The sequence below is a fragment of the Mandrillus leucophaeus genome, unplaced genomic scaffold, assembly GCF_000951045.1.
Source record: "Mandrillus leucophaeus isolate KB7577 unplaced genomic scaffold, Mleu.le_1.0 Scaffold1176, whole genome shotgun sequence".
Classification (NCBI taxonomy): Eukaryota; Metazoa; Chordata; class Mammalia; order Primates; family Cercopithecidae; genus Mandrillus; species Mandrillus leucophaeus.
Window position 1 is genome coordinate 207,674 of NW_012100054.1, and position 14,185 is coordinate 221,858.

The window sequence follows — 14,185 nt, forward strand, 5'->3', positions numbered from 1 at the left end:
TACATTTTAACTGTCTACTGTGACATTTACCGACAAAGGGGAAATTGAAATGGCTTGTAACAGAATGGAATGGGTAAACTCTTAGAGCAACTGGATTCACAGCTGTAATGTCCCTCATTCCCCATCTACCCTCTGTGTTCAAGGATGTTTGCTGAAGCATTATTTCTAAAAGTAAAACATAGGAAACCACCTTAGTTAGCAACCTGAATGCTTAAATAAATCATGGTATAGTCACAACATGGACTGTTATGAAGCATGAAAGGCATACTTTCAAAAACTGAAAACTTTAGTATTAAGTAAAACTATATATAGCAAATACCAATTTTGTTTGGAAAATTGTATATTCAAACACATGTACATAGAAGAAAGATTGAAAATTTATAACATTTTGGCCTTGGTTATTTCTGAATGGTGTGCTTGAGAACAATTTAGATTTTATTATTTTCCAAATATTTTTAATTCTGCATATTGCTTTTCAACAATCAGAAAATAACCACACAGGATCCATTTTTATAAAAGGACACATAGGGCAGATAATTGGTTTTTCCCGTGAAGTGAAGTCCTACAGGAAATCAGAGCAAATACATGTTTAGTCAAGAGGTTAGCAGAACTCCATGCAACAGCAGCAGGACTACAGCCATCCACAGGTGGTCTCCTTGAAATAATGGAATTTTCAACGCAAAAAACATTAATGTCACCTCATCCAACTTTCCATGTAGGGATTCCCAAAGACAACAGCCTGTGCACCTCCAAAATTGACTCTGAGCTTTTGGACACACAGGTCCAGTGTTCCGGGTGTAGAACCTCACTGTTCCAGTCCAGGTTGTCTCTGGACCATGTGGACAGAATATTTCCTTACATTGGTGCAGAATTTGTCACCTGGTATTTCTGCCAGTGGTTCTCACTCTACCAGCTTGTGGCCATAAAGAGCAAGAATAAGCCTTCTTCAATACAGATGTCCTTTAAAATATTTAAATATGAGTGTGTATTTTTAACATTCATTGAGGTATAATTTAGGTATGCTAGACTGTACCCATTTAAAGTGGACAACCAGCTGTGTTTAGACAGGTATATACAGCCACCAAATCACCACCACAATCAAGATGTAGAACACTTCTTTTTCTCCAAAGCCGCCTCGTGTATTTTGCTTTCCATCCCTCCTTTCACCCTGTTCCAAGCAACCTTTGTTCTGCTGTCACCATAGGTTAGTTTGTATTTTCTAGGGATCGTGCGGTACTGTATGTACTTTAAACAAACAAACAAACAAAAACTGGCTTATAAAAGTCCTTAACTTTTTCTTTCACTTCATGAAACAGTTTTATAACATCCATTCTTTACGTTTATGGAGCCATCATAAAAGCTGTTTTAGACTTTCCCTTCAGATAATTAACCAGACAGTGAAAATGCATTAATACATTTTGTAAGTGAAACTGTTCTTGCCTCACTTAAATGGTAGTATTGGACTATAACCCTTGGGGCATCTTCTGGTTTTAACACTGTATGATACTATAACATGTTTTCAGTTACTATTCAAAGATAATTTTGGATATTTGCTTGAAATTTGTCCAGTGACTCTTAATTGAAATTCAGTAAGATGTTAAGGTTTGTTTGTTTGTTTTTGGTTTTACAGTTTTCTAATTATTTCTGGGAATTAATTCTTCATGATTTTTTACATGGTGAAAACAATATTGGTATTTTCTTCTCTTTTTTAAGAGATAGGGTCTTGCTATATTGCCCAGATTGGAGTGCAGTGGCTATTCACAGGAGTTATCATAGCACACTACATCCTTGTTCTCCTGGACTCAGGTGGTTCTCCTGCCTCAGCCTCCCAAGTAGCTGGGATTATAAGCACATACCACTGTGCCCAGCTTAACATTGCCATTTTTGAATTAAAGTGACAGAGGAACATTTATAAAAAGAATATGGAAGCTCATAGGTACTCCCATTCCATAGGAAGAAAACCTGCTTGGGTAAAATCTAAGTGGTAAGGTGAATACAACAATATATTTTCAGCTCCCCAGCTATAATCAAATGGAAATGATTACGACATCCACATTTTTGTCTCTTGATTTTTTTTATGGTTCTAAACCACACCCATGTTGCAGGTTGGCCTTTCTACTGAGAGTAAGTTCCGTCGAGATTAAAATCTGTAGTAATAGGCAGAACACTTCTGTGTGGAATTGCTTCTTTTCTTTGGTCAAACACCAGCTTTGGCAGAGGATAGACACAGCTTAGGAAGACTGAATTTTAAGTCTTCTGAACTGTTTTTCTGGACTTCCAAATCTCAAGTGATAAGACCAGCAGAAGCAGGTATACAAAAATTTCTCTCTGTCAATAGCAATAAGACCTGTCTCTTATACACATCTAGATGTGTATAAGAGACAGTTGTTAGACTGAGAAAAGCACCCTCATAGTATTTCTTTTTTAAATGCATTGTTGCTTTGGAACTCTAGATGGCTTTGCATAATCAATGTAAATAGGAACCTTGGTGTGAAGATATAATGCTTAATTCTCTCTTCATTTTTCTGTTTGAATACTTTCTTCTATAAGCACCACTGGTTAGAGAAGAAAGGACTGTTTTGGTTTATTCGGGGTTGGATAAAAATATTAGACTCATAATTCTCGGTTGGGCCTTGATTTTCCTTTCAGAAATGGATATAAGTTGTTAGGAGAATGCTGAAGTGACTGAATGTACTCTTTCTGTGCCATCTAGAATGTGTGTGTATTATTGCTTGGAAACTTGATGCTTTCAGTCTGATGGAAACAGCTCTTCCAGTCTATAGTTTAATTGTGGATAAGCAAAACTCTGCTTTTTTCCAGAGAAATTTCACAGATTATAAGACATAGTAATAGAGGGTATCTCCAGTACTAGGAATGTAATAAGATTCTGTCTAAGCAACTGCAGTCTGAAGAAAATATATAAATGGAAATACATTCTTTATCATTGTATTTGTTCTTCAGCATTTCCAAGTACCAAAATGTACTTGGGGATAACAACTTTGCTTAAAACCTTTTCATGGTTTCATTGAATTTGGGAAGGGCCTGAAAGCTTTCAGAAAGATGATTTTCTTATAAATAGTGTACAAATAAGCAAGTTGCTCTTTCGTGAACATTTTTAATGGTTTCTGAGGCTGACCAAAAAACTGTCTGTCTTTACCCTACGCAGCCCTAGAAGCTGTAGCAGCCTTACCTTAAGTTCTTTTCTTAGTAAAGCAGAAAATGAGCAGTTCCCACCCTGTGTAAAGCTGAGAAGATCTTGAATGATGCATGTCGAGGAAACTTGGATACTGATACTGCTGGCAATTTATGTAGGCCCCAGTGCCAAAGAATTAAAGACTCTGGAGTTTTCTTAAAAGAGGCCAGCTTTTAAAAAGTTACGTTTTCTTTTCCCAGTGACCTGAGCTCTTAAACCTAAGTAGAGAATTAAGACTTGCTCAGTTTTGTGAAGCAGTCAACTTATTTGTATGCACCATAGAATACTCTGTGGCTCTTGTTAGAGAAGTGAACACATTGTGACCAATTAACCATGGAAAGTGAGTGCCATGGGAACATGTTATGTAGTTAAAACAAAACACATGGCTTTCTTAGGAACTGGAATTGCCTTTCCTATATTATACCTGGAGTCCAACAAAGGCTATGCCTTTGTGCCAGTCCTTTTATAATGAATCAACCAATTGCTCAATTGTATTCTTGTGGAGGAGGGGGATAACATTCCTTTATGATCCCCAGTTTAGATCAGTTTACCACCCAAAGCATGATATTTGATTACCCTTATTATGTTTCTTTGCGTAGCTACAAATGTTACTAATGGTGTGGCCTTGTCTAGCCATTTAAAAAAAAAGTCTGCCTCTGTGATGACTTAACAGTCAGTGCTGTAAAAGGCACTATTGCTTGGAACCCTGGAAATATGAGCCCAAAGAGAATAGAGCAGCACTTTGGGGTTAGGGATAAACTGCAGAAACAAACCTCTTAAACTCCTGAATATGCCAGTGAGTGCCTGACTGCCTACTTTTTCTTCTAAGTGCTGATTTTAATCTCTAAAGCTCCCCGGGTCTGGGCCTCAATTGCTTTAAGAATTATAAAAGTTTAGCTACCATTTCTGACTATGTGACTATGTTCTTCTATTAGAATTGAGGTTTCTAGGGTTCCCTGTTTCTCTTTCCTTCCAAATGTTTCCAACTCAGTTATTGGCATTACAGGAAAAACAAAGTGTTGTCAGAAGCTACTAAATGCTTGTCCCTGTATCTACCTACTCCAGCTGAGATGGGAGGTCGAGATGCTTCTCCTCACATGTTGGAGCAGTGGTTCCCAGGCTTCTGGAATTTGTAGCTCATCAGTAACAACATGTTGTGCATATACTACTTGCAAGGTCTATATTTTTAAATTTTATATACTAAATATATGTGTTATACATGTTCTACTTAATGTGTAGGTTATATATACTAGGGTATATATGAAGATAAATGCTGCTGGATGTGGTGGCTCATTCCTGTCATCTCCACACTTTGGGAACTGAGGCAGGTGGATTGCTTGAGCCCAGGAGTTCAAAACCATCCTGGGCAACACGGCAAAACCCCATCTCTACTGAAAATAGAAAAATTAGCTGGGTGTGGTGGCATACGCCTGTAGTCCCAGCTACTTGGGAGGCTGAGGCAGGAAGATTAATTGAGCCCAGGAGTTCGAGCCTGCAGTGAGCTGTGACTGTGCCACTGCACTCCAGCCTGGATGACAGAACAAGACCCTGTCTCAAAAAATGAATGAATGAATGAATGAATGCATGCATGAATGAATGAATTCATGCATGCATACTACTCAGGAGGCTATGTCTTCCTATGTTGGGATTACAGGCATGAGCCGCTAAAACTAAACTTAAAAGGATAAGAAGGGGAGCTCATAGAGATTGTGGCGCACTCCTCTTTTGCTAGGGGACTGCTACTTCCTCCCAAGTAGAGCACAGACAGATCAGGAGTAAATAAGGCATGGGACATAGTTTTAGCAACAAGAAGAGTGGGGATGATGGAAAATCAGGAAGAGGGTATCTTAGCAAACACATGTTAATAAGCAATGAGACATGGATTTGTTTTGTTAGGGAGGATGGAGGGGGAGGAGTCTAGAGCAAGCGCCCTCTCTGCTGCTGTTTGAGTGCTCTCTACATCACTAACGTTGTGCTGGGTGTTTTTTGTATATTATCATTTCATCCTGGCAGCCAATCATAAAGTAGGGTTTAAGATGAGGAAACTAAGGCAGACAGGAGTTAAATGAAAAATAAAAACATAAAATAAGATGATTTTTAAAATCTATTGTTAATTGGAAAGACTTTATCATATCATTAACTAATATCTCGTACAATATATGCACAAAATACTGTTTATTAATGAGTGAGTATAAAGTTGTATTTTATATAATCTCGATAATTTTGACTTTTTTGCCCAACATGCGATCACACTGCTCCTCTTTTGTTTTCTGATGTAGCTGATGAAGACTCCTACTAAGATTAGAGGTGTGTGTTCTATTGTTTTCTTATGCTTATATGATTTGTATTTTTTACAGTCTCCAATTGCTTTGCAGACATATTTTTAAAGCTACTTGCTCATTTAGTGAGTGTAGCTTTGGTATCAACGGGGTTATATAATCTTAATCCACTCAACCAGGCATGCACAGACTGTAGAATATCGCAAATGCTGGAAGCGAAAACGGAATGACAGTCACTGTCCAGGCTCTTTGTGGACTGTCTACTCCTCTCTTGGGATATCCCTTGAACTGTTTGCGTCATGGGATCTGGTCGTAAGGACCAACTTGGGATTCTACTGAAAATATACACATTAAATATTTGTAAAGCTAATTTTGTTTCCTTATTTCTAGTTTTAAAAATATACATTGTTCTTATATTTACTTCCTACACTCTGGTAGAGATCATTGTTCTTGGTGACTCTTGTCTTCTGAGTAGACAAGGTTGTGACCTCAGTTTTCTCATCTGTTAAACAGGGAGTTGGACTAGATGACTTTTTAGGTGTTTGGGGAGGGGATTTTTTTTAACCACATTTAGTTTTGTACCTACTTTTTTGTACTGGCATATGCCTATTAACTCATCCTTCTAAGTAACACTCACTGGTTGGAAGTTTCTGTAAGGAATAATGTTCAGAAATAGGAGTGACATATTAAGGTTTGCTTTTTAAGTCAAGATTTTGGAAATATCTATTACACCCAAAATGGAACTTGAAAAGCTTTCTTACTCTTCAAGGCCCATCCAGTTTAAACCCTATCCTCTCAGGATAATTTTTGTCAGACCCATGTTTGAAGTATCTGCTATCTGTTTTTTTTCTTCTATAGAATTCTGCTTGTACATTCATCAGTAGACTTGAATTATGGTTGTATGTGTACATGTTTGCTTTCTATGAGGCACAGCTGTTTATTGTTTGTTTTGTTTTTGAGACAGTATCTCGCTCTGTCACCCAGGCTGGAGTGCAGTGTTGCTATCAGAGCTCACTGCAGCCTCGACCTCCCAGGCTCAAGAGATCCTCCTGAGAAGCTGGGACCATAGGCATGTACCACCATGTCCAGTTAATTTTTTTAAGACTTTTTTTTTTCTCTTAGAGACAGTCTCCCTGTGTTGCCCAGGCTGGTCTTGAATTCTTGGCCTCAAGCAATCCACCCGCCTTGGCCTCCCAAAGTGCTGCAATTACAGGTGTGAGCCACCATGCTGGGCCAATCATATTTTAAATGTTTAGAAAAAAATGAGGATTTGGAGTTCAGTTAGAATTGAGATAGTAAAAAGAACCATGTACAGGAAGAATTGTTTTGTAATCCTCTATACTGAGTCATCTAATTTCAATGTCTACATAAAAGAAGCTCAGATCTCTTTCTTGAATATCATGTAGAAAGATGATACCTTGGTTCCCTTGAGAACCTGATTCATGACATCATTGCTTTTGGCCATTCAAGAGTCATTGTGGTTTATTGAAAGGAACATGGAACTGGGACTCGGGCACACTGGAAATACTACCAGCTTTGACACTTACTAGTGGATGACCTAGGCTGTTTAGCTTGATCCCTCTGAACCTGTTTCCTTATATGTAGAAATGGGAATAAAGATGGGTCCTAGAACTGAAAATACAGTGTGTGTGCGTGCGCACACGTGTGTGCAGTGTACCTGTGTGCATGCACACATGTATGTGTATAAATTTATGTAGTGTAATATTATTTTTATTCCCATTTTACATGTGAGGAAACAGTTAATAATTCTATAATATGTAATATTCAGTCCTGTTCCTTAGCTCACTGGGCTGATGTGAAAATCAGATGTGATAATACATCTGAAAGTGCTTTATAAATTAGAAAACATTTAAATCTGAAAGTAATTTACCTTGATAATGGCACCTGTTACTTATAATATCATGGTGGCCTTCCTTAGTCTTTGGTTTTAGGCCACCATGAAGAATCACTTTCAAACTTACTTCTTTCTTTCACAACATTTGTCATTGTTATTAGCTGAGAATAAAATATCTAGTGAATTTTTACTGAGACATTCATACTACCTTATGACTTAATGAAAAAACCCATCACTTTGAAACAAACAAAAAACACTGGGTCAGCCGATTAATGCTACTTTAAATAATGAAGTTAACTAAAGTAAAATATTCTAAGATTTCAAGAGTTGTATAGAGTCAGACTAACTCTGTAAGCAGAATGACTAAATTCTCTTATGGCAGGTCCAGAGGGGAAGCTTCCTGGACCCATCTTTATATTAAATAGTGATAACGTGGACTTTCACACACTTGTTTCAAGTTTGTTTCAGTATGACTCTAGTTGTTTTGATGTTAATGTGTGCCTACTAACTGAGTGGTGTTGGGCAAGTTAGTTAACTGTAGTGAGCTTGATTTTATCAGTAAAAATAGATATAACAACTACTACTTTTGGGGGCTGTTTTAAGGATTGGAAATTTTTTTTTTTTTTTTTTTTTTTTTTTTTTTTTTTTTTTTTTTTTTTTTTTGAGATGTAGTCTCGCTCTGCCGCCCAGGCTGGAGTGCAATGGCATGATCTTGGCTCACTGCAACCTCCGCCTCCCAGGTTCAAGCGATTCTCGTGTCTCAGCCTCCCGAGTAGCTGGGATTACAGGTGTGCATCACCATACCTGGCTAATTTTTGTATTTTTAATAGGACGGAGTTTCACCATGTTGGCCAGGCTGGTCTCGAACTCCTAACCTTGTGATCCGCCCGCCTCGGCCTCCCAAAGTGCTGGGACTGTAGGCATGAGCCACCGTGCCTGGCTGGATTAGAAATAATTTATTTAAAGTTCCTGGCAAGTATTCATCAGAATTCTGGTTAGCACACATGTGTATGAGGAAACTCACTGGAGACCTGGGAAAGAACTGTTGGGAAGGATTAGAAGGAATAGTGCTTAGCACTCACACAGACCAGGAATAGTGCCAATTCTTACCAGCCACACGGTAAAAAACCATGTAGTAATGTACAGGTTATTGGGTACTCAGAGCCCTCTTGCCTCAATCATGGGGAATAATTAGCCCACAGACAGTGTGGTTTCTCAACCTCAGCACTATAGGAATGTTAGACTTGATAATTCTTTGTTTTAAGGGGATCTCCTGTGTATTATATGATGTTTGGCAACGTCTCTGGCCTCAACACACTAGATGCAAGTGATGCCTCCTTTTGTGAAAGTAAAAAATGTCTCCAGACCTTACCAGATGTCCTCTGGGGAGCATAGTCATCTCCTGTTGAGAATCAGAGCCCTAAACTCACTTCTGCCCGGTCCTGCCTAATGAAGCTTAAAAGCAAGACCTAAGGGTCAAACTCTTTCCAAGAATTTAACTGCATCCAAGAATAAAGATCAAGAATGGTTATAGGGCTTCCCCCTACCTACAAAAACAGAAAAAAAAATTTAAAATTTTGCCCTGGCAAGGTGGCTCACACCTGTAATCCCAGCACTTTGGGAGGCCGAGGCAGGTGGATCACTTGAGGCCAGGATTTTGAGACCAGCCTAGTCTCATGGTGAAACCCCATCTCTACTAAAAAGACAAAAACTATCCAGGCATGGTGGCAGGTGCCTGTAATCCCAGCTGCTCAGGAGGCTGAGGCGGGAGGATTGCTTGAGCCCAGGAGGCAGAGGTTGTAAGTAAGTAAGTAAGCTGAGATTGCACCACTGTACTCCAGCCTGGGCATCAGAGTGAGACCCTGCCTCACAAAAAACCAACTCTAAAATACAAAATCTTGGCTGGGTGCAGTGGCTCATGCCTATAATCCTAGCACTTTGGGAGACTGAGGCAGGCAGATCACAAGGTCAAGAGTTTGAGACCAGCCTGGCCAACATGGTGAAACTCCACCTCTACTAAAAATACAAAAATTAGCCGGGCATAGTGGCGAGTACCTGTAATCCCAGCTACTCGGGAGGCTGAGGCAGGAGAATTGCTTGAAACCAGAAGGCAGAGGTTGCAGTGAACCGAGATCACGCCACTGCTTTCTAGCCTGGGCAACAACAGTGAAACTCTTCTCAAAAAAGAAAAAAAAAAAAATCCCAACGGACCTTGAATATCCAAAGCCATCTTGAAAAAAATAAAGTTACAGAGTGTACACTTCCTGCTTTCAAAATATACTACAAAGCAGCAGTCTGATATCAAGATGGTATAGTACTGGCATAAAGACGTATATATAGACCAATGGAACAGAATAAAGAGCATGTAAATACACACACACACACACACACACACACACACACATACACACATATATATGGAGAGAGAGAGAATATCAAATGATCTTTGAGAAAGGTCCCAAGACTTACATGTTGGGGCAGAGACAGTCTGTTCAACAGATGGTGTTGGAAAATTGGATATCCATATGCAAAACAATGAAGTTGAGGCCGGGCATGGTGGCTCATGCCTGTAATCCCAGCGCTTTGGGAAGCCGAGGCAGGTGGATCACCTGAGCTCAGTGGTTTGAGACCAGCCTTGGCAACATGGCAAAATCCTGTCTCTATAAAAAATACAAAAAATAATTTTAAAAAAAGGCCGGCATGGTGGCTCAGGCCTGTAATCCCAGCACTTTGGGAGGTCACAGTGGGTGGATCACTTGAGGTCAGGAGCTGGAGACCAGTCTGGCCAACATGGTGAAACCCTATTTCTACTAAAAATACAAAAATTAGCCAGCTACTTGGGAGGCTGAGGTAGGAGAATCGTTTGAACCTGGGAGGTGGAGGTTGTGGTGAGCCAAGATCATGCCACTGCACTCCAGCGTGGGTGACAGAGTGAGACCCCATCTCAAAAAACAAAAACAACCAAAAAATCCCAAAGCTGGCGTGGTAGCGTGTGCCTATGGTCCCAGCTAATTGGGAGGCTGAGGTGGGAGAATTGCTTGAGCCTGGGAGGTTGAGGGTGCAGTGCACCAAGATCATGCCACTGCAGTCCAGCCTGGGCAACAGAGTGAGACCTGTCTCAAGAAAAAAAAAAAGAAAAAAAAAAGGACGAAGTTGAACCTTAAACCATATGCAAAAATTAACTCAAAATGGATTAAAGACCTAAATGTAAAACCTAAAACTCTTAGAAGAAAACATTGGGTGAAAGCTGCAGGACACTGAATTTGACAATGATTTCTTGGATATGGCATCAAAAACACAGGCAACAAAAGCACAAATAGACAAATGGGACTTCATCAAACTAAAAAACTTCTGCACATCAAAGGAAACAATCAGTAGAGTGAAAAGGCAACCTTAGGTGTGGAAGAAGATACTAGTAAATCATATGACTGATAAGGGGATAATATCCAGAATATATAAAGAGATCTATAATTCATTAACGAAAAACAACCTAATTAAAAAGTGGGCAAAGGATTGGAGCAGATGACATTCCAAAGACGACATACAAATGGTCCATAAGCATATAAAAAGATGTTCAATATCACTACAAATGGTCCTTGACTTACAGTGGTTAGACTTACAATTTTTTAACTGTATGATAATGCAAAAATGATAGACATTCAGTACACTCCTCCACTTACAATGGGGTTATGTACTAATAACCCCATCACAAGTTGAAAATATGTCAAAAGTGAGTTTTCTATGCACTTTCATCATCAGGTTATAACATCACTGTAAGTTGAAGAACATCTGTATTCATAAGAGAAAACAAATGTGCATCAAAATTGTAATGAGGTATCACCTTATGCCCATTAGGATGACCAACAGCAAACAAACAGAAAATTTAAAAAGTGTTGCTGAGGGGATGCACAGTAATTGGACCCCTTTTGGGAATGTAAAATAGTATAGCCATTATAGAAAGCAGTATGGAGGGCCCTCAAAAAATTAAAAATAGAATTAACATATGATCCAGCTATTCCACCTCTAGGTATATATTTGAAAAAATTTAGAGCAGGATCTTTTTTTTTTTTTCCTTTTTCTGAGACAGAGTCCTGTTCTGTTGCCCAGGCTGGAGTGCCGTGGTGTGATTTCAGCTCACTGCAACTTCCACCTCCTGGGTTCCAGCAATTCTCCTGTCTCAGCCTCCTGAGTAGCTGGGATTACAGGTACACGCCACCACGCCTGGCTAATTTTTATATTTTTAGTAGAAATGGGTTTCACCATGTTGGCCAGGCTGGTCTTGAACTCCTGACCTCAGGTGATCCACCTGCCTTGGCCTTCCAAAATGCTGGGATTACAGGCATGAGCCACTATGCCTAGGCTAGAGCAGGATCTTAAAGAGATACTTGCATACCCATGTTCACTGCATCATTAGTCACAACAGCTAAGACATGGAAGCAAACCACATGCCTACTTGCAGGTGACTAGATAAAGGAAATGTGGTATAGAGATACAATGGAATATCATGCAGCCTTTAAAAAGAAAGAAATCTTGTCATATGCTACAACATGGATGAACCTCAAGGCCTCATTTTGCTAAGCAAAATAAGCCAGTCACAAAAGTACAAAGACTGTATGATTCCACTCATATGAAGCATGTAGAGTAGTCAAAATCACAGAAACAAATTAGAAGGGATTGCCAAGGGCTGGGGAGAGGAGAGAAGGGAAGTTAGTGTTTAATGGGTATAGAGTTTCAGATTTGCAAAATGACAAAGTTATAGAGAACTGTTGTATGACAATGCAGTATAATTAACACTACTGAAATATATACTTAAAAATGGTTAAGAAGGCTGGAGCAGTAGCTCACACCTGTAATCCCAGCACTTTGGGAGGCTGAGATGGATGGATCACCTGAGGTCAGGAGTTCGATACCAGCCTGGCCAACATGGTGCAACTCTCTCTACTAAAAATACAAAAATTAGCTGGGCGTAGTGGCTACACCTGTAATCCCAGCTACTCGGGAGGCTGTGGCAGGAGAATCACTTGAATCTGGGAGGCGGAGGTTACAGTGAGCTGAGATTGCACCATTGCACTCCAGCCTGGGCCACAAGAGCGAAACTCCATCTCAAAACAAACAAAAGAAAACAAAAACAAGGCTAAGATGGTAAAATTAATGTTATGTGTTTTTTACCACAATAAAAACAGTTATGGGAATGCAAAACTGTTACCCAACAAAGTAAACTTTACAGTGTCTTTTATCCAGTAAAAAATTACCAGACATGCAATGAAGCAGGAAAATGTTACCCATAACTAGAAGGGAAAATCTATGAATCAAAACTGACCCAGAACTAATACAGTTATTAGACTTGTCAGACAATGAAATTAAAATGTAATTAGCGCTATATTACTTATGCTTAAGAGAGTTAAGTGGAGACATAGAAAACATTTTAAGATACCCAAATCAAATGTCTAGAGATAAAAACACAGCATCTGAGATGAAAATACACTGGACAGGATTAAGGGCAGATTAGACATTGCAGAAGAAAAGATTAGAGACCTTGGAGACATAACAATGGCAGCTGTCTAAAATGCAACCAAAAGGAAAGAACTACAAAAGTACTTAAAATAGCAGTAATCTGCATGATAACTTTAAGTGGTCTAATATTTGTATACTTAAGTTCCCTGAAGGAGGAGGGAGGAACAGAAGAAATATTTGAAGAGATCATGGCTGAAAAAATTTTCCAAATTTAATGAAACCTCTAAACCCAAAGATCCAAGATGCTCAATGAACCCCAAACAAAAGCTATATGAGGAAAACTACATCAAAGCATAATTGTTTTGTTTCAAATCCACTGATAAGGATAAAAATCTGAAAGAACCTGAAGAAAAAAGACACATTACATAGGAAGAAAGGTAAAGATGTTGTAGATGTCTTTTGCTTGTATTCAATTGAAGTCTTCAACTATGCTTGTGGATTTATCTATTTCTCACTGCAGTGCTGTTTAAGTTTTGCCCAAGATGGTGTAGTATAGATAAGATAGTGGAGGAACATCATTAAGGTAATAAAAGAAAAACAGTCAACCTAGAATTCTATACCCAACAAAAATATACTTCAAAAAAAAAAAAAGATGAAATAAAGACTTTTTAGACATGTGAAAACTGAAAGAATTCATCACCAGCAGCCTTGCCTGACAAATGTTAAAGGAGGTCCTCAAGGCAGAAGGAAATACGGGTCTATATAAAGAAGAGCTTCAGAAATGGTGCTACATGAGTAAACAGATAAGATTTCTTATTGTTTAAATCATTTTGAAAGCCAGTTGTTTTAAATAAAAATAATAAAATATGTGGAGCTTGAGGGGAAAAATGGAAGCATACCATTGGAACTTTTTTTTTTCTTTTAGAGACAGGGTCTCACTCTGTCACCCAGGTTGGAGTGCAGTGGTGCAATCATGGCTCATTGTAGCCTCTGAACTCCTGGACTCATGCTATCCTCCCAACCTTAGCCTCCCAAGTAGCTGGAACTTCAGGCACATACCACCACACTGTAATATTCTTATCCTAGATTTGTAATGGTATAATAGGGCTTGAAGATAAGCTGTAGTAAGTTAAAAATGCGTATGCTATAAATCCTAAAGCAATCACTATAATGACAAAGAATTATAACTAATAAGACAAGAAAGGTGATAAAATGGAATTATAAATAATATTTGGGTAATCCAAAAAAAGAAAAAAGAAAACAAAGAACAAATGGGACAAATAGAAAACAAATAGCAGGAGGAAAAACTTAACCTTATCAATAATCACATTAAAGATTAATTGTCTACATATCTCAATTAAAAAGTAGAGATTAACTGGCCAACATGATGAAGTCCTGTCTCTG

General features: G+C 38.7%; 1 protein-coding gene across 2 annotated transcripts in view; it reads left to right on the plus strand.

Moving 5' to 3' along the window:
- PLS1 (plastin 1) overlaps positions 1-14,185 on the plus strand; it is a 110,671-nt gene that overhangs the window by 24,649 nt on the left and 71,837 nt on the right. The window contains exon 1 of one of the 2 annotated variants that reach the window (XM_012001265.1): positions 2,135-2,310. The exons of the other annotated variant lie outside the window; for it this stretch is intronic. The gene's annotated coding sequence lies outside the window, so the exon portion shown is untranslated. Of the gene's footprint in view, positions 1-2,134; positions 2,311-14,185 lie in introns of those variants that run through there. 2 annotated transcript variants of the gene reach the window in all.